Raw genomic sequence first — 21,702 nt, 5'->3', positions numbered from 1 at the left:
AGTGTTGTAGGCAGGTGGATGTATTTCCATCATGAGTGAAATCCAGGCGGGTGAGGCTTCTGAAGACTTACTAATGAGAATATGGAATGCTGTTATTTATGTACTGTGATTTTGGCCCTTGCTCTCTGTCTACAGTGTAATCTGAGTGTTTTGAGAGCTGCAACTACAGTATCTTTCTGCACTGGAATCCCCTCCTTAGAGAGAGCGAGCAGTTTGAGTCTATCATATTAGCAGCAGAACCCAGGACTAACAGCACAGTTTTCCTAACAGCACAGTTTTCCAAGTCCCACTTCCTTTGTAGCATTGTGACTTTGGGTGGATATTTAATCAATTTAAGCCAAGGTTTTCTCATATGTAGCATAGGAATGATGGCAACATCAAGCTCATCGTACAGCACTCTTAAAAGGATTAAATTAGATACCTAGGGAAAGCTCGTTAGCGTGATGCCGGGCAAATGGTAAGAACTCAGAAACACCACTTATTTTTATTCAGGGTGACCACGCTACACTATGTTCTTCCCAACGGCAGTAGTAACAGGACACAGGAGGATCTCCCACGTGGATAGTAAATGGTTGACCCTTATCATTTATGCCTTCAGCCTTTCATCTGGGCGATCACACCATTTTACAAACAGATATAACGGGGAGTTAGTACGAAAGAGCCCTTGGTGTCATGTGCAGAAATAAAACTCTAGAGTTTAAAAAGATTAGAACTTTCCCAATCATGCTCATACACATTTGCTAACATTCGTTTACTCACAAAGTCAGCAAATGTTCATTGAGTGTTTTCCTATGTGTCTAGCCCTGAGCAAAAGTACAGGGGAGACAATGATGAACCAAGCAGGCTGGACTCCTGAGTGTTCCTGGAGATTACGGTCTAGATAAGGACGAAAGTCACTTCAGAAATGTTTGATGGGTCTTATGGTGGGAAAATCCAGGGTGCTCTGGGAGTTCTGCAGTCAGGTTGGTGACATCACCACTTCCTTTGCTTCACAGAGCATTGATTCTATGCAGGCTGTTCCAGTTCCCTGGAGGCGATGGGCACCCATAGCTGAGATTTACATCACTGCTGCTGGTTCTCTCAGTGATAGCGACTTTGAGGCAGGTGTATTCTGCACTGCTGCTTTATGTTGCTTTAATGTATTCATGAACGTGCTGGGGTTATTTTTGTGTTGTGATTCCAGTGAGGGGGAAGGATTCTGTGATTGGATGTTTACACAAGTAGTTCTTTTTCTGCAGCTGGTTTTAGGCTACCAGAAAACGGCACATTTTATAATATTCACAGACTACATTACCTCTGAATCACGAAATATTTTGAGAACTCTAAAAACCAAATCCAAATCTCTTCATATTAATAGAAAATGACAAAGCAATAGGCAATATACATCCTATGAATACATTCAGTTCTCTTTTACACATAGCAATTTCCTGAGAACTACTTCTTTGAGGTCCCAAATACATAGTATACTAATAAATTAAAACCTCTTCAGCTGGTTATCAATTCATTGTTGAGACCAGAGCGTAAATTACTTTTTAATTCACCATTCTTTACTGGTTTGTGGAGAAAACAACATTTGTTCATGTTTCTTACTCAGCTTTTCATACAACATTTTTATTGTGGTAAACACTTCTCAGGACATCTACCCTCTTAGCAAAACTTTAGGCGCACAGTACAGTATTGTTACCTATAGGCACATTTTTATAGCTATTTCCTCCACAGTCTCATAATTTTCCTGCTATCTCTCTTTTTTAGAGTGAAAGATTAGAAAATGTTTAGCCGTAAAGCAGGAGAGAGGCAAAGGTGAAATTAAAGTGGAAAGTTTCTGGTAGGTCCCTCTTTGTGTCTACTCGTGTAACCAGAGGAACATGATGGCTTGGTGGAGAAGCAACAGACCAGGAGTCAGGAAACAAGTTAAGCAGCCACTTAACCTGAGGTAATAAGTCCCATGAATTCTCTGACTCAATGTCTGCTTATGGCAAAATAAGTGAGTCAAATCAGATAACTGCTAAGATATAAAAATGAATGATTCATGCCACTTCATACCCATTAGGATGCCTATTATAAAAAAAAACCCAACAGATGAAAACAAGTGCCGGCAGAGGATGTGGAGAAATTGGAACCCATGTACATTGCTGGTAGGAATATAAAATTGTACAGCCGCTATGAAAAATACTATGGTGGTTCCTCAAAAAATTAAAAATAGAATTATTGTATGATGCAGCAATTTCACCTCTGAGTACATACTCAAAAGAACTGAAGGCAGGAACAAAAACAGTTGTACATACATGTTTACAGCAGCTTATTCACAATGGCCAAAAGGTGGAAGCAATCCACTGTCCATCAATTGATGAATGGATAAACAAAACATGGTAAAGGCACACATTAAAATATCATTCAGTCCTAAAAAGGAAGGACATTCTGATAAATTTTACAACATGGCTGAACCTTGAAGACATCATGCTAAATGAAATAAGCCATTCACGAAAGGATAAATACTGTAGGTACTTACATGAGGTACCTAGAGTTGTCAAATTCAGAGACAGAAAGTACAATGAATGGTGGTTGCTAGGTGCTGGGGAAGCAGGGAATAGGGAATTACTGTTTAATTGGCATAGAGTTACAGTTTTTTGTTTTTTGTTTTTGTTTTTTTTTGCGGTACGCGGGCCTCTCACTCTTGTGGTCTTTCCCGTTGCAGAGCACGGGCTCCGGACGCGCAGGCTCAGCAGCCATGGCTCACGGGCCCAGCCGCTCCGCGGCATGTGGGATCTTCCCGGACCGGGGCACGAACCCGTGTCCCCTGCATCGGCAGGCGGACTCTCAACCACTGCGCCACCAGGGAAGCCCAGAGTTACAGTTTTGCAAGATGTAAAGTGTTCTGGAGATGAATGGGGGTGATGGTTGCATACAGTATGATGTACTCAATGTCACTGAGACGTACACTTAAAATGGTAATTTTTATGTTATGGGTATTTTATCACAATTTTTAAAAATATAAGTATACTTTACAAATAACAAGTCCACTGGGCTAGAGCCTGGGAATGGTGTGATAAAAGTCTCAAAGAGTGAACTGTTTAGCAGAGAAGAGAGCTAAGTAAACAGAAACTCACGATAAAAGCTAAGCCCATCCTGGTGTGGAATTATATAAGAGCGGAATTAACAGAGACAGCAGAAGTCAGGGGAGGAATGGCCCTGGTGTGTCAGGGGTGAATGTCAAGTGTGCTGGTGAAGGAGAAAGAACAGGCCCTTGGGTAGAAGGATAACCCACAAAATGGCATAGAAGAGTCAACACCCATTTTGTTGAAATGTAAAGTGTGAAGGATTTAACATTTTTCTTTCAGATGGTTAACCAACTGTACCAGAATCATTCAATAAAATCTCCCTCCTTGGGCTTCCCTGGTGGCACAGTGGTTAAGAATCTGCCTGACAGTGCAGGAGACACGGGTTTGAGCCCTGGCCCGGGAAGATCCCACATGCCTTGGAGCAACTGTGCCCATACGCCACGACCACTGAGCCTGCACTCTAGAGCCCGCGAGCCACGACTACGGAAGCCTGTGAGCCACAACTACTGAAGCCTGTGCACCTAGAGCCCATGCTCCGCAACGAGAAGCCTGCGCACCGCAACCAAGAACAGCCCCCTCTGGCCGCAACTAGAGAAAGCCCGTGCGCAGCAACGAAGACCCAACGCAGCCAAAAATAAATAAATTTAAAAAATAAAATAAAAATAAATTTCCCTCCTTTACCTTCTGATTTGTGATGCTACCTTTCAAAACTAATTTTTTTTAATGTAATTAGGTCATTTTGAGGCCATTTATTCTGTGCTACTGGTCTGTTGTTAGATACCGTGTCAGTGTACCACTGTTTTGATTATTATAGGTATAAGGGATGCTTTAGCAAAAATATTTTCATTCCTTTCTTTTTATAATGTCCGTACATTTCTTGCTTGTGGTTTTCATAGGTTTTTGTTGTGTGTTTGCTGCCCATTACAAAAGGGACACTATATTGCATTTCCTAACTTTTTTTGATGGTTTATTGATTTTTGTATGTGTGTGTGTATATATATATATATATATATATATATATATATATATGTAGTTTTTGACTAGTTTATTGAAGTCTTTTGTTCAAATAACTTCTCAATTGAATGTCTTGGTTTACCAGGTAAACAATTATCTAAATAATAATTTTGTCTCCCTTTCAGTAGCTGTTTCTAATTTCTATTTTGTATTACATTGAACTGTCTAGAAGATGTGCTTCTCAACCATACGGGACTTTTTCTCCCGGGGATATTTGTCAATGTCTGGTGACATTTTTGGCTGTCACAACTGTGGGTTGTGCTACTAGTACCCAGTGGGTAGAGACCAGGGGTGCTGCTAAGTCAGCTTTTTGCCCCCATTATTTTTATTTGCAGAGGAACACAGAATACTTTTACATACTTTCATGCCAGTCAAAAAGACTCTGACACCACAAGAAGAGCAGCGCTCATTTCTGTGAGGCTCCTTCCACCAGTAATACATATATGCTTAACTGCTCTCATCAACTGAAAACAAATCAGGTACACCTGAAGGAGCATTTCCATCATGGGGATAAACTTTTACCTTCTAAAACAAGATATAATTGAACACATTGAAAAATGTTCCTGCTTGCTTCAGCTTTTAATGTGATCCAATTTGCTAACCAAAATGCTCATAAAAGGCTAAGGAAAGCTGATTTTGCCAATATTGTTGGTTGCTAGGTAACTTCCTTATTACCTGTATGTTGCACATATCTGTCTCCTTTTGGATTATAACAGTTTGACAAGCACACCGATCTTGTAAATGGAAGTAAAAAGCTTGTCCTCTCTGCCATTAAGAGGCAGGATAAGAAAGGATATGTAAACATTTAGAATGCTAACTCACTCAACATTACTCAAGCTAGTCCTCTGGAGAGAACACAAAATTCCACCTATGACTTATATGAACTGACAGTGCTCTCTTGTTACAGAGATATCAATGCAGTCCCATCCCTGACCTTTTAAGTACAGTGACCCAAAGGGCTTGAAGCCTAAAAACTAGATTTTTTTTCTATTCTCCTGTAAGTTTTCTATTTAGATTCCATCAATGAGAGGTATTCATAAAGACTTGGAAAGGAGAAGATAAGGAGACTTTTCTTTCCTCTGTTAGTGGCCAACGTAGACTTATGGGTCGATGGCAATGTGAAATTTTCAAAGGCTTCTCCCGTGTCTCTAAAATCATTTATTTCAGTGCTGTAGACAGCTGAGAGCTTGCTTCCTGTCAAATTGGCACTCCAGGTTTTTCAAAGCCAGAAAGTGCTGTCTGCCCTTCTCTCCCAACCTTTCCCATAGCTTTGTAGGCATTAATTCCTTGTATTATGTCCTTTCTTGCTCAAATACCTAGAGTGGTCTGTTTTCCTAAGCAAACCTTAGCTGACAGTCTATAGTATCAGCTGACTAATGAGTATCTGTAGGGAGAAATGTACCTACTTGTGTCTGAAGAAATAAAATCCTGTCTAAGGAAGGCAGTAGCTTTTCATACATTTTAAAGAATCACTTGTGGCTAAGAATTACATAATTTCTACAGAGTTCCTTTTTTTTTGGTCTTTTCTTTTGTTTCAAGTATATACAATGTTCATTACCTTCTCTCATGTGAATCATTAATCAACCTCTCACCCCCACACACGGGTCCTCAAAAATGAAACAATCCATCAACATAAAACCCAGAAGAAAAACAAAGATAAACTGACTGCATCTCAGGAAGGGATGTTTAAAAAAAATGGGTATAAAAACAAAGGAATGACCATATGGGATGGGACAGGAATGACGTAGCTTAAACTAGTTAAATTGAAGTAATTTCAAAGTAGGGTAACTTGATCAATAAGCCTTTTATGAAATTCTGTGAATGATGAGTGTCATGCCCATTAGATTGCCTCCTTCTCCTTTTCCCCATCCTGCTCTGTAGAATCCCCCAATGTCTATATTCGGAGCCAGTCACTGAGGATTTGCCAAGAAGCACAGACATGCAGGAAGCCTCTTCTTTATGCTTACAGTGCAAAAAGAAGTTGCAAATTTCTGCAGGTGTAGCCCAGTTACCATAAAAAAGTCATAAAAATGGGACTTCAGACTTGTGAGTCTTAAGTCAAAAGCTAACAGACTTACGAGCCATATCTGAGATCAATTGACAGGAAAAAGGAATTTGCCATATCCTCAACACTTTTGGGGAATTGTTGACACAAACTGTATCCATTTATGAAAAACAACAACAACAACAAAGCAGAGCTTGATGGTTTGCTAAAAAAAAAAAAAAAAAAAGGACAAATCTTCTGAGCTACCAGAACCAATTTACACACAGTTTCATTATTTTTTTTTTTTCTCATGACCTTAGACCTCAAGCCAATGTGAAATTTAGTTTCTTGTAGTGATATCACTTTCTGGCTATTGCTAACAGCATGATATATTTGAGACATTTACTTAAACTGAATCTATTTATATGCAGTAACGCTACCACAGTTTTATTGAAGGGAATGGAAATTAAAACAAAAAAAAAGCCTAACTCACAGTGGAAATTTACTAAGAGGAAATAATTTTATGATTGTATATATGTGCACACATGAATGTGTAACATTTTCTCAATAAACCTTGGCATAACTACAGATTGGGAAGAAGAAATAAGTTGTTTTTGTGATCTTTTTAAGTTCTGAATACGAACCGAAAGTTTGGAAGCTTTGCCTCCAAAACTTCCTAGAATTGGAGAATATATTTTCCCCTATCAGATGCTCCACCCATTTAGTAAACACTTGTTTTAGGCTACTTACAGTCTGTGTGTTTTCTTGTGAACTTATTTCATTAGGATTTCAGGTTGGGTAATATTCATAGTAATCTCCAATTATTATATAATCTTAGCTGCTAGACAATCTCTATCAAGCTAAAGAATTCTTTCCAAAGGGCTTAGGAAGATCACCTGTGTCCCTATTTCAATGGTGAAATAAGTTTGCTGTGTTTGTAAAAGAGAGGCTCATTTTACTCATTCAGTGACAGAGAGTAAACAGATTTCTGCTCTTGTACAAAAGGCAGGCTCAACTCCTTGGTTCATTGGTTACTAACTGTGGGATCTCAGGCAAGCTACTTAACCTATCTGAGCCCTAACTTGCTCATTGGTTAAATGGAGATAAAAATACATAACTCATAGGATATGCTCAAGATAATATAGAATGATACATATAAGAGCCAAGGGCCAATACAACAATAAACTTAGGGCCTAGATAAAATGTTGGTATCTTAGCCCCACTTGGTATAACGTGTTTCTTCTCTATCGCCTTTGAGATCTCTATTCACTCCCTGGGATCCCTCAGGGACTGCTCTGCCTTTCAATCACTCAGTGTTAATCCCTGCCCTGCTTCTCTTAGGCTTGCTGAAATCAGCTGTTTCCATAGCTCTTCACACCTCAGGAAACCGCTTCTGTGCTTCTAAGATAGCAAACACCAATCTGCTAAATTCAGTTTTGCCAAAGTGCTAATAAGCAAGAATCAAAAGTATTCCCTTTCTTCTTCACAGGTGGATCAGCGATCCCCTGGAAAAAGTCATCTCTTTGTTTTATAACTTGTGGGTGATTTTCATAGGGGGGCTTTGGGATCAAACCAAAAGAGAAAATATTTGGGGTTAGACGTGGCTTTACGATAGCCCTCGACTCACGCAGCCTGCTTTGGCAACAATGAATGAACCTCCTTTTCTTCATTTCTTCACCACTGTATCTCCCAATAAATGATCTGTGCTGCATCCCAGGGGCACCATTATACCAATTTGTTTCACACTAACACAATAATCATTCACTTTTATTTATCTACTACTTACTATGTGTCTGACACATTTCTAATTGTTATAAAAACATGAATTATCATACTCTTGTAAATTATTATTAATGGGTATTTGTTAAGCACTTACATTTTATTTGAAATTACTAATTTAAAAAACACATTATCTACATTTAATGCTTAGAACAGCCTAGTGATGCAGACAACATCTTTTTAGAGATGTAGAAACAGAGGTTCAGAGAAACTAAGCAAACTTCCCAGTATCACATAGTAACTAGTAGAGCCTAGATTTAAGTCAGGCTATGTTCGGCTTTATAGTGAAGGCTTTTACCCTCTGCTACACTGCCTTTTACTACGGGGCCCTCCTAGTTGAGGGCAGTAATGCTGAAGTACTACAAGAAAAAGGAAATCATTCAGAAGTCTATTAAACTGCAAACAGAATCTGACTGTGGCATTGCATAGTCTAAAAAATGGAACAGTACAGACATTACCATGGTTTTATGCAAAAATGAAATATGAATGTATTATTTTAAAAAACAAAACAGATTAACTGTTGGGTGGAGTTGCCTTAGAATCCCTTCTTTTTGCAGTCGTATTTTCATATAGTCCTTCTTTATATTAAGCTAAAAAGTGGTCTTGGAACTTCCACCTATGGGTTTTAGAGCTATCCTTGGAGCCATGTAGATGATCCTTCTTCCTTAAGGTAGAAAACAGCTAGCAGGTATCCCTGAGATCCTGATCATTCAAGACCGTATTCCCTTTTTCGGCTTGCAATGTCACATTGCTGAAAGTCCACTTCTAAAACTAAAATCCATGGATCTCTTTTTATCCAAATTGCTGTTTAATCAGGTTTTCTGAAATCTGTACATGTACAGGTGACTTTTTCAAGCAGAGAAAAATTAACATTTAAACTTATTAAACGTTAATTTTTCAGTTTGAGTCAATCATTTAAGGTGAACTTATCCTGTCATATTTTTATTTCACTTAGCATTGTGTCAATTTAGAGCTTATCTGTATATGGGCCAAGACAACGGTGAAATGTGAATGAGACAAAGTCTTAAAATTCAGGCCTTATGGCCCAGTACTAGGAAACCATTCTCTAAGCTGACCCCTCATTATTAGTCATCCTCAAAGCTATCTACAGAATCATCTCATGTTTATTTCTCTCTCTGTTTAACTGACCATCATAAGAAATTTGTCAGATGGCTCTGCTGAAATCAAGATATTTTCACGATGACATTTTCCTAATTCTTAAATCTTCTATTTAAAAAGAAAAGGTTTGTTTGACATGAGTCATTCTTAAAACACTCATAGCCAATTCCACTGCATGACATTTTAAATTAATTTACCATTTTTTAGCAATATGTTTAGTGAACTTAGTTTTGGTTCCTGTCAAAAAATATTGTAATTTTATCAGTTCACAATATACTAGAGCATGAAAACAAACAGGACAGAAGTTCAGTTTAGATTTTACTAAAAAATCTACACACACACACACTCCGTAAGAAGTCCCAAGTTGAATCATACAATGAATTTTCAAACATTGCCAGTATTCTGCTTTCATTGAGAAAACATGAAAAGGGCATGTATAGTGCTTCAGTGGGAACAAGACATTAATTATAAAATGCTATTTCAAATACACATATGAGAAGTAAAATTCCATGAGTAAGACTAAGTGCATAATTGTACCCATCTGTTATTTATGATTGTTCCTTAGGAACCTAAAATGACTTATCCAGTTTTATCAATTATAGCGGTAATAAGCCACAGTTGTACAGCACTTTACAGTTTATGCAGAGCTTATACAGGCATCATCTCATCTGTTAAACAGGTTGCTATGAAAGAGTAGAACTCTTCGGAGAAAGTGAAATTTAACGGAAAGAAGATAGACAGGTTTTGGAATCCAATGTGGATTTAAATCTTTGTTCTACCCTTACGAGTTGGACGGCCTTCGGGAAACGATGCGATATCTTTGAATCTCGTGTACACATGTACACATATGACCAAAAAAAAACCTATCACAAAATTTTTATGATAATTAAATGAAATGATAATGCATAGTGTCCAGCACACACATGTGCTTATAACTGTTGGGACTTTTTTCTCCTTCTTCTTCCCCACTTTGAAGAAGCTAGCTCCACACACGTTTTTGCATGCTTAACTTTAGCTATGCTTTATTGCGCTCAAAACACCGATTTCCATGCTATTCAGAATTGTTGAGTTTGTGAGAACTATCTGGGGTCATGAAACCAAAGCAAAGAACACAACCACTGAGAAAAGGTTCCTTTCTGTAAATGATTTAATTATATAAAGATTGCTTCTTTTAATGCAGCAAAACAATTATACTAAATAAAAGGAGTTTAGGCGGCTGTAAAAGGACAGCCTCCTAAAAGGATGAATGGTTGGAATCATGAACAGGAAATAAGCAGTTCCAACCTGAGACTTGTACATTTTGGTAAAAGAGCCTAGCCTAGGTTTTTGAACAAACAAATCTCATGAAAGAAAACTAAAAATGACAGAAGGACAAGGTACAAGTAACTGCAGCTGTTTTTAAGAACAAATGTTGTTTTGTATTTAGATAGGGGTTATGCCAAAATAAGTCAATGCTCAAAATAACTTTGTTTGAAGGGAACGCCAATAAAAGGCACCACAGTTAAAAATATTAAAATCCATGTATTAAAGGCTCAGAGGGGTTTTCCTGATCATGTGGATAGCAAATCCCCTAGTTTTTCAAGTAGGAGTTAGAATTCTGGGAGGATAAGTGACCCAGGTCCAGGACCACACCTTTGATTAGCAGTAAATGTGGGAACAGTTTCAAAGTTATCTGATTTTGGAGTCGCCTCTTTCCACTATTAACGATGATCTGTCTGCCCCTAATGTCAGGGGTGGGTCTCTCTATCCTATGGGTCTGTCAGTTCTACCTATTTCTGCCAATTCAACCAGGACAAGGAACTTAGTCTTTCCATCTGTTTCCACAGGAAATCCTATCACAGACAAAAATGTCTTAATTTGTATAAACTGTACTGAAAGTTCAGGAGTCATGGGGAGGGGATGGGAGGGGAGGAGGGGCCATCGGAAGATCCAGATTTAGCAAAAAAATCGGCATCTAGGTAAAAGGATGGCTGAATAAATGAAGAGCTCTGGAGACAGACAGAGATTTATCTCCCTGGATCTATGTGTTTATATTTCAAAGGAGGCTAAAACCCTGAGCTATCTTGTTTGTTGTGCCAAGGGTTATAAAAATTTAGGGACCAGAGAAGATTCATACATATTACGGACAAAGATTTCTCCCCCTCTTTCCAGAGGGGAGCAGGGCAGCTGTCCAGCTCCTGTATAAATGTCCAGATTGATATTTCAGGCTCCTACAGTACAAACTCCTACAAGCAGGGTTGACATTGCCCTTCATCAAGCTGCTGCCAGGGAAGGGGAATCAGTGCTGTTATTGCTGTAGGTAATCTTAAGTCTGATGCAGAAACCTCATGTTTGTTTTCAGGACAAAATTAATATATAGAGACATTAAAATATAGCAATAACAGATTTTCCCCAAGTAAGACTACTTATTATTGATTATTACTGATTGGCTATTACTTGCCCATTGACATCTTTCCATTTTCATTCTCCTTCTTTAATGAAAGAGGAACTATCTGTTAAGAATTTACTAACCAGATTCAGTACCAAGAGCTTTACATGCATTGTTTTATTTAACACTCACAAAAAGCCTATGAAGAAAGTGTTTTTATTCCCATTGAATAGTTAAAAAAACTGATCAACAAACTTGACCCATACAACTGGTGAATAGCAGAGCTCAAACAGCCAGGGAATTGCTAAATTCTAACCTGTCTCTTTTGTTTCAGAACCTAGTTATTTCTCCTGCTCTGCACTGAATTACATGATAATGTCCCAATTAGCACCCTCGACTAATCAAATTCAGAAGCTGCTAACACGTGGCAAATTCTCTAATCTTAACAAAACAATTTTATCTATTACTACTTTAGGGTAATTTGTGTATCTGATAGTATGAAAACTATGTGTATGCATGTGTGGGTGTATCCACATTCTTACTCTTACTCTGAAAGTTTCTAATAGCATAGGTATTCAGGGCTTGGCGTAGCAGTAGTCTGTTTCAAGAAAGGAACATTAAGTCTTCAAGATATATTTTTAGTCCAGGATGATAACTTGGGTCCAAATACTGAAAAATATTTTAGATGTGTTTCCTCGTGAAGGTGCCTGCAGGCTCTATAGACCAGCCTTGCTATTCATGGACCCAGCAGCACCTGGATTGTTGCTACAGATGCGAAATGGTGGGTCCCACCCCAGGCCTACTGAGTCGGCCTCTGCATTTTATAAGATTCTCCCATTTAAGAAGGGATTCTTTAGAATAGTCTGAAGGCTTTAAAGCTTTCCTTTCTGAGTGCTGCTGATGAAAAGTAAGGTAGCTAGCTAGTGGGAAGCAGCCGCACAGCACAGGGAGATCAGCTCGGTGCTTTGTGACCGCCTGGAGGGGTGGGATAGGGAGGGTGGGAGGGAGGGAGACGCAAGAGGGAAGAGATATGGGAACATATGTATATGTGTAACTGATTCATTTTGTTGTAAAGCAGAAACTAACACACCATTGTAAAGCAATTATACTCCAATAAAAATGTTAAAAAAATAAAAAAGAAATAAAGAAAAAAAAAACTATTGGGGAAAGACAGATTAAAAAAAAAAAAAAAACCAAGCCTTTCCCCTCTTCAGGTGGTGTATCACGGAACCGCCTTGAAACCCTGAGTCATTTGCTGTCTGCTGTTTATCCTGAAGTTTTCTACAAGTCCCCAAATAAGGGAGGAGAAAGTTCTCAGACTGTGTGATGTGACATGACTCTGCAGTAAGTAGGGTGTTTAAAGAGAATGAATCACAAGTGTGATTTACGCTAAGAGGACAGACTCATGAATACTGATTCAATACTGGAAAAAGACGTTTTCGGATGCATTGACATTCCTCTAAATCAGATAGAAACCATTTGCCTTTAACATCAAAAGGTTTCTGATGTGATACTTATGACATCAATCCCAGTTCATCCCATTTTTCTTGACAGATTTTATTACTCCAGTAGACTTAAATCACAGGGGATGACCAAAGAAGGGAACCAAAGAGAAGTTGCTGTTCCCTCTCTCTTTGACAAAGAATATTCCCCCTGCCCCTCTTCCAACATAGCTTTCTTGAACACATTTCTTCCTGAATCCTAGGATGTCAAGGCCTCATCATGATAATCTTTTGCATGTTTGGTCATGTGAATAGCATAGTTTCATTTCTTTCCTAAATAACTAGTAGAGGCAACAAGGGGACAATTTATAGGATTATAGAGCTTGAGGAAACCACAAAGATTCCTCCTACGTCCTTGTTCGTCCTTTCTCAGTTTCCTTTGCAGCCTGTTGGTCTGCTCCTACCCCTTAAATTTTGGGGAGGACTCTTTTCTTTATCACTTTATTCACTCTTCTTAAGAAACTCCGTTATACTTACATGCTGATTTGGAGGGACATCTTCATCCTAAACCTACCTCCTGTGCACCAGAACTGCAGATCCAACTGCCTATCCCCTCAGGAATCTCAAAGCTCAACGGACCCACAATCGAACTCAATATCCCATTTCAATAGCTATCCCCTGAGCATTTCCCATCTTTGTGAATGCTAACCCCATGCACCTAGGTGTTCAAATCAGAAACTCAACAGTTATCCTAGAAGCCTCACACAAATCATAAAGTCAATTTAAAAACTAACATTTTTTTTTTTTTTTTCATTTTCTCTAGTGAATTCCTCACCCAGTTGTTGATCTTGTTGACTTTCTCAGTTTTAGCTTTCCTCGTGTACTTCAATTTTAGTTTCGGACTCCTCTTGAGAGCGAGCTTTTAGGTTTCACATTTTTTTCCCTCTCTCTAGTGCCTTCACTTCCTCTAGCCATTTTCCTCTTAGCTCAACTTGCCCCCGAGACTTCCATTCCAGAATAAGGTCTTGTATTGGTGGCTCACGGCGAGAAAATCGATTCGGCCGTGGAATGGAGGGGTGGCTTCTCCTAGGTCCAGGTTCCAAGCCTCTCTCTGTTTCCTCTGGCCTCTGAAGCTTACGCTGAGCCACAACCCAGTAATCACAGCTTTTTCCAACCTTTCATGGTTGGGAATCCCTGCTCAGCTGCTAAATTTGAAGAAGTAAGTGGGGCTCTGTTCTTCTAATGTGCATGGTACGCATTTTTTTTAAATAAAATTTTCTGTTTAAGTTTTTAGATTTATCGAAAAATTGCTAAGATAGTACAGAGTTCTCATATATCCCATACCCAGTTTCCCCTATTATTAACCTCTTATATTGATTAGTTACATTTGTTATAATTAATAAGCTAATACTGACACATTGCTATTAACTAAAGTCCATACTTTATCCAGACTTCCTTACATTTTAACCTAATGTCCCTTTTCTGTTCCAGGATCCCATCCAGGATACCACATTACATTTAGATATCATGTCCTCTTGAGCTGTTCTTGACTGTGGGTTCCATGCTCCTTTATTGCTATGTGTTTCTACCCCTTTTCTGGCCCATAGAAATATTTGTTTGGTTTAGAAAAGAAGATATACCTTAATTGAAAAATGTCAGCTATCATTGCTTCAAGCATTCAAAACTTGAAATCATAGAACTGATTGGAAAATCTTCTTCTTTTTCATTTCCAGCTGGTCACCAGTTCCTCCCCATTTATATCCATCACCCCTCTGTAATTCTCTCCTCTCATATTGCCTCTGCCTTAGATTAGGACTTTGTCACTCTCCATTAATATTATTTTGATACTTTACTTTTTATTTAACTTCTACTGTGTGTTACTCTGTGCCAGGATCTAGTAAGCAATTTGTACACATTACCTCATATAAACCTTATTACAAACCTGAGTGGTACAGGGTAATATTCTCACTTCCCAGAGGAAAATCAGTGAGGTTAAGTGACTTGTCCAAGGTCACAGAGCTACTTAGAATGGCTGTGTGGGTATCCAAAACTAGATCTGTGTAATTCCAGAGCCAAAGCTCTTAAGCCGTACAGCATAATATCTAATTAGCCCTGACACTTATACATCTAAAAGGTTTTTCTGTCTCTAGGCATGTATAGCCCCAACCCATTCTCTATATGATGCTCAAAACATCTCTCTATAAAGCAACCTTATCAAGGTACTCCCCTAGGCAAAAACCTTCAACAATTCCCAAGGTGTCATGATTAAGTCCAAATTCTATAGTACAGCCCACAAGATGCCCCATTATCTGGCCCCTCATCTTTCTCAAGCCTCATCTCCAACTGCCAATTGTCAACAGCAGTCATTCATTTATTAAATGAATGAATAAGCATTCTTAAAACTGACCACCGAACTGAGATTTAGATAGGCTTATTTAGGGGTAGAGATGAAAAAAATAAATGAGAGCATGGGGAGAGCGAATTACTATTGATATTCCTCTTTTTCTTATTTTAGTGCGACTTTTTGGCTATCCCTATCCCATCCCACTCACCCTATGTTTATTTACAAGAATGTTTCTCATATCAAGAAAGATCTGTAATTTGAGAGAATTATTTAAAGTAGGAAGTGAAACTTTGTAGCCTCAAATAGCACACCAGGTACCCTGTTTCTTTAGTTAGAGTAAACAGTATTCTGCTGTTCTGCTATATGATGACTCACTTGAAATAATACTTGAAAAAGACCTCAAAGACACTAAAATTGCCTAATTAAAAAGGAAATTGTTTTGAACTGGTTTATGAGACACTCACTAAACAGAGTCACAAGGTAAAACTCTCTGTGGGCACCTATGATATTTTATTTCCAATATACTATTGATGATAATTTTTGCCTCCTTTGGCTCAGAGAACTAGGAGAGGAAATCAATGTCCTTTCTATCGACGTATTAAAATTTAAGCAACAAAATCAAGTCCAAGGATTCTTGAGTGCAAATCCTAGCAAATAAAAAATACTGTGATGCAGCAGGTAGGCAGGCACTGTTTAAAGTCTTACTGATTTCTCCGTGATGGACTATCGTCCATATACTTAATGTGTAACATCTTAATATTTAATGTCCATAAGACTGAATGTACCAGAAGACTTAAGATTCCAACTCATGAAACAGGCTGACCAAATAAATGACCAAGGAGAATGGAGGAAATGGGATGCTAAGATGTGTCGGCCATGATTACACAGACAATATAGGCCTTCTCCTCCAGGAAACAACCATTTAAATAGCTAAAGACTTATTCAGATAATATTTTGAAGGTATTTAACTTTGTTATCTTCAAACATACATACTAACATGAAATAGGTTAAGTATTAGATAACAATACTTCAAAACCATTACATGAATTTCTCTTAGCAGGTATTTTTACCTACTAAAAGGCTGTTAAGCTAATTTGCTGAACATAATATTTTCTGTATTCTGAAATCATGTTTCCATTAAGAATTCACATAGCTTTTTATTCATAGATTATACTGACACAAAGCCTTTTTAGGTCATAGTCTGTTCAGATGATTCAAGGTTTGAATTAGTGAAGTTTTAAAATAGCTCACTAAAAGCTTGCTTGCATGTAGATGTGCACATGATTTATAGTGAATCTATTAGGAATGGTCACCGAAACATTTATAATTGGGCTATTCAAAGTAATTAACTATAGTCAAAGTCATTTCAAAACCTCTGGCAGAAATAGCAAATAGAAGCATTTCCCTCAATTGTGTCTCACTTTCAACTATTTTCACATTCTTCTCAGTAATATTCTTTTGGTCAGAGTGTGAACATGGTCAAAATTTTGTTGAGGAGCATGAATCTTGCAGGTTTTTTTAATGTGTGAAAAATGTCTTTAGATATGAAGTAGGAAGAAAAGCCATATCCTAAAAAATCAGGAGATATCAATTGCTTTTTTAAATATATTTTTCATCGAGGTATAACTGACATAGACATTATATTAGTTTCAGGTGTGCAGCATAACAAGGGGCTATCAATAGCTTTATTTCTGAACGTTTGCAAGATCCTAGAAACTCTTTAAATTGATGCTTTTTTTAAAAAATGGAAATACGGGGGAAATTTGAACATATTTCACTGTTCAAAATGCCATTAATTCTATCCCTTAACGTTTAAAACAAAGTAGGTATTTCTTAATAATCTGTCATTTTCTTCCCCTAGCCATGGTTCAGTGGAAAGGAACGTTCCGACAAGCATTGGCAGGGGGAAAGGGCAAGTTCTGATGGCTGGCAGTGCTGACGGATTTCTTGTCATAGGAATTTAGCAAATTTCAAATAAGATCATGATTACTTCTCCACCACGAAACAATGTCTGTTTAAATTATTACACAATTTTAACCAGTATAGCTTCAATTAGGCTGCTTAGAAATCGTTCAATAAATTGACAGGTATAATTTGTTTCTAATAAGTTATAAGCTATGCTGCAACTCAAATACCAAACCAACACCAGTAGCTCAAGGAAACCCTGGGGTATTGACATTTCATAATCCATTTATCACAGCCATGATTAAGCTGTGTTTCTTGATCCTGGGTTGATTACCTCTGACAGAGAACAATAACAGAATCAGGGCAAAAGAGAATATGGCAAATGTACAAAATATGGTGGTAACTTTGTAAATTACAGTTGGCAAGCTTATCTAGCATGTTACAAACATTACCAATCTATAGGGGTATCAAACAAACATCTTTTTCTTCTTTCTGAATACACCTCTACTGCTTAGCAAAATTTAGTTAAAATTGTATAAATGCTTAGTTAAAAAATCTAATTTCTCTTGAAAGAAATAAAGTGTTCATATTTATTCTAGACTGGAAAAGAAGTTTTCATCTGTGGTTTTCCTAGGCCTCCTGTTTTAAAGTGGATTTTAAATGGAATTTTTTAAATGACATGAAATAAAAACCCATTCAAATACCCCTCCAGCACATACACACAGACACAGATTTTCATACACTGAATCCCAAGGTCTGCTTACCCCACTAGTAAACAAAAAAATTGAACTTGGATTTTCAATATCTTCAAATTCCATTATCTTAATACAAACGGGCCAATCTAATGCAATGTGGGTCAAAAAGAAAAGGCACTTCTACATGTGCAGCAGTCTTTGAAATCTGTGAAAAGCCCAGGTCCATTTAGGGAAGTCCAGATTCCATGTATAACAAGGAACCTCAGCAACAGAATAATTTTCCTTAAATAATCTTGTGACCCAGAAAGTATAAGAAGTCATCAAACTTCAATTCAAAACAAAGTAATTTTTCTCAGGAACATAATTTAATCTGAACCCTCAGAGCAGTTACCCATTTGAGTTTCTGTGCTTACAGACAGTGACCTGTGTGCCAAGTTGGTTGTTCTGATTAAATCAGAGACTTCCTGCTTTTACATGAAGAATCTTCTAGCGTGGAGAGAAGGTTCTGGTTCAGCGGTGACCTAGTTTCAGGCTGCAGAATGTGTCACCTCCAGCGAGATTAGTCTTTTCCTTTTTTTTCTTTCTCTTTCCTGCTACAATATTTTCACTTTAGAGTCGATCTTTTTTATTCTTATAATTAAAAAGTCTAGATTCAAAAGGAGAGGCATATAAGTTATGTGGTGATATTTTTAAATGCCTGGTGTATTGCAATTAAAAAGTAGTTAAATACGTGTCTTGCTTTTCCCTTTTTAGAGTTTCCAAACCAGTTACTACTCTTTTAATTTTGCCAACTACTCAGAAGAATTCCCAGGGAACCCCTAATTCTGTAGGCTCTCTTTTCAATATGTAAGCAGCCTGGGGTTAGTAAGATACAAATTTGGAATGTTGAAGTTTGGAATGTTGAAGATATTCTATTCTGAAGGCAGGGCAAAGGACAAGATCAGTGGATGTCAGACTTTTACAATTTCACAGAAGAGTAATATTTCAAAAGAATATTTGGGGGACATTTTCTAACTTAATTTTGACAAGTGAGGAGATTTAAAAATAACACATCTTAGGGCTTCCCTGGTGGCGCAGTGGTTGGGAGTCCGCCTGCTGATGCAGGGGACGCGGGTTCGTGTCCCGGTCCGGGAAGAGCCCACATGCCGTGGAGCGGCTGGGCCCGTGAGCCATGGCCCCTGAGCCTGCGTGTCCGGAGCCTGTGCTCCGCCGTGGGAGAGGCCACAGCGGTGAGAGGCCCGCGTACCGCAAAAAAAAAACCAAAAAAACAAAAAAAAAACCACATCTTATTAAAAAATTCTACAAAAGCAATACATATACTATTGCCATCATTTCACAGAAGGCAGTCCGTTTTAACACGAGGAAGGAGGTGAGAAAAGAAGAAAAGAGAGGAGGGGAAGAAGGAAAGAAAGAAGGAAGGATGAGCAAAAGAAGGAAAAGATGGTCACTTTAATCGAATAAATGTAATTTCATGAAAAACTAGTATTCTTTTTTTAATGCATCTGTTTCGCCATAAAAGGTATGGACTAGCGCTTGCGAAACCACTTACTGAGATCTCTGTCAATGATCAAATTTCATTCTTGTTTTTGTTTTTGAGAAGAGAATTGACCTGAAAACATGCAGAAGATAAACTCTTTACCATTAGTTATCAATCTACTTATTCTTTCCTTGACTTTGCCACCATTTCCAGTGTGATCATGAAAAAGTCATTCAACTTTCAGAGACTCAATTCCCAAGAATGCTCTGGGGTGGCCATAACGAGTATCCTACTCATCTTTTAGGAATGTTATAAGCATTCACTGAATTTAACATGTATTTTTTAGTCACCTAAGAAACTGACAATGCATATGTTAAAATGCTTTGAATCTTTTCATGTTGATCAAATCTGGGGAAGGTGTCGCCAAGTATGAGGAGAATTTGGATGGAATCCTAACACTGTTCTAGGCAGAAGGAAACACTTCCATAAAGCCCATCATACATCATACGGAAGGACACCTTTGGGAAACCACAATGAGCATGGCTACAGTGTGGGGCTGGGGTCTGAGACTACGCTGGAGAGTAAACTGGGGCAGAGCATGAAAGGTCTACAGAGCAACAAACAACCTTATCTTGTGGGGAATGAGGAACCACCTGCTAAAAACCAGGGGATAAGCGAGCATATCCACAAGGATCAGGGCAGGAGGCTAGCTTCACATAGCAGGCGGGCAGCAATCAGGACGCCTCATTCATGCTGCATCTTGAATGCCCAATGACAATAACAAGCTCACCAATATTCATGGAGAACTTCCATGTTCTAGGCACTATTATAAGCACTTTACATAGGCTACTTCATTTACTCCTCACAACGGCCCTTTCAGGAAGCAGCAGTTTCATTTCCTTTTATAAGTGAAGACACTGAGCTTTGAGATTCTAAGTGCCTTGTTTATGGTCACATAACTAGCAGGGGGAATGGGATTCCAACTTAGACATCAGATTCCAGAGGCCAAGTTCCTCACCCTTGATCCATCCTGCCTCTGGGACCAAAAGAAGGAGCTCAGTAAACGCAGTGGAATGAACGACCACCCTTCCGCCTTCCTGCCACTGATCAAAACCATTTAGGATCTTGGAGAGCTGATCGGAGCACTGTTCCAGGCAAGTTGATGCCTAAACCACTCTAAAGACATAACAGCTGTACTTTAGAAAACACGACCCAAACTTCCCCAGTAACGGTGCTCAAATTGTTACATTCCCCCAGTATTTAATTTTTATATTCTTTGCTACAACTTATTCTTTTCTTGGTAGAAGTGAAGAACATCTGGGCACCTCCTTTTCAAAACAATGCTGGGAAGCTTGAGGATCATTAAATTTTCCCTCAATCATTTTCTTCTTCATGCTGCAAATATCAATTCCATTAGTCTTTTCATAAATTAATTCTATGCCAAGCGAAAAACAACTCTTTGAAAAATCTATTATTAATGTATCAAATGTCCTGTAATTGAAACCAGCCTAACTGATTTCTCAGAACTGTATCATTTATCTGCTAGAATGTTTATAAAAATTGTATAAGGTTTAAACACATTTTACAGAGTAACTTTTCTATCGCCCTCCTCCATTAACCTGTTTTATTTTTCTTTAAAAACGTACTATTCATTGACAATGAATAACTAGTTGCTTATTTATACCCTGCTTTTCCCACTAGAGTATAAGCACCTGAGTGCCTGGACTTGGTCTTATTTTCTCTTGTATTAGTGGCACTTTGAACAAGGCCTGGTTTGTAGTAGGCATTTAATAAATATTTATTTAATTAATAAGTGAATAGGTTAATAAATGAAGGAACATATTTTCATATATGAAAAAGTCTGAGTTAAACACATCCACCAAATAAACCCAGAATTTGTTTATCTGAATATAACTGGAAATTACTGTGTAGAGAACACTGACCTATTCATCATACATGGTATTCAACAAAGGTGATACAGTGAGATTAATATAGAAAGGACAAAAGGTAGAGACTGATCCATGAGGGCAAACAAGAGATTAAAAGGCGTGAGCAGACTGTTAGTTCGCTTGACAAGGTGAGGACCTGCACGGAAGTCTCAACTGTAGGAAAGTTCCAGAAGTATTATACAGACACCTGTTATCCAAGGAGCCCCCTACTGGCCCTGTTTGGAAGCCCTGCTGAGCCAAGAACCTGGGAAGGCTAACTTCAACCCTTTTCTGCCTTGTCTTTGAACTTGCAGAGAGCATTTAAATAGCATAATAAATGCGAATTGGTTCAGCCACTATGGAGAACAGTATGGAGGTTCCTTAAAAAACTACCAATAGAACTACCATATGACCCAGCAATCCCACTACTGGGCATATACCCTGAGAAACCCAAAATTCAAAAAGAGTCGTGCACCAAAATGTTCATTGCAGCTCTATTTACAATAGCCCGGAGATGGAAACAACCTAAGTGCCCATCATCGGATGAATGGATAAAGAAGACGTGGCACATATATACGATGGAATATT

The 21,702-nt window shown here is 38.2% G+C and overlaps 1 protein-coding gene across 6 annotated transcripts in view; it reads right to left on the bottom strand.

Moving 5' to 3' along the window:
• OXR1 (oxidation resistance 1) overlaps positions 1-21,702 on the bottom strand; it is a 457,600-nt gene that overhangs the window by 207,967 nt on the left and 227,931 nt on the right. The window lies entirely within an intron of this gene.

This window comes from Phocoena sinus, chromosome 17 (genome assembly GCF_008692025.1).
Source record: "Phocoena sinus isolate mPhoSin1 chromosome 17, mPhoSin1.pri, whole genome shotgun sequence".
In the NCBI taxonomy this organism is placed as follows: Eukaryota; Metazoa; Chordata; class Mammalia; order Artiodactyla; family Phocoenidae; genus Phocoena; species Phocoena sinus.
This window is presented reverse-complemented; position numbering and strand designations above follow the sequence as displayed.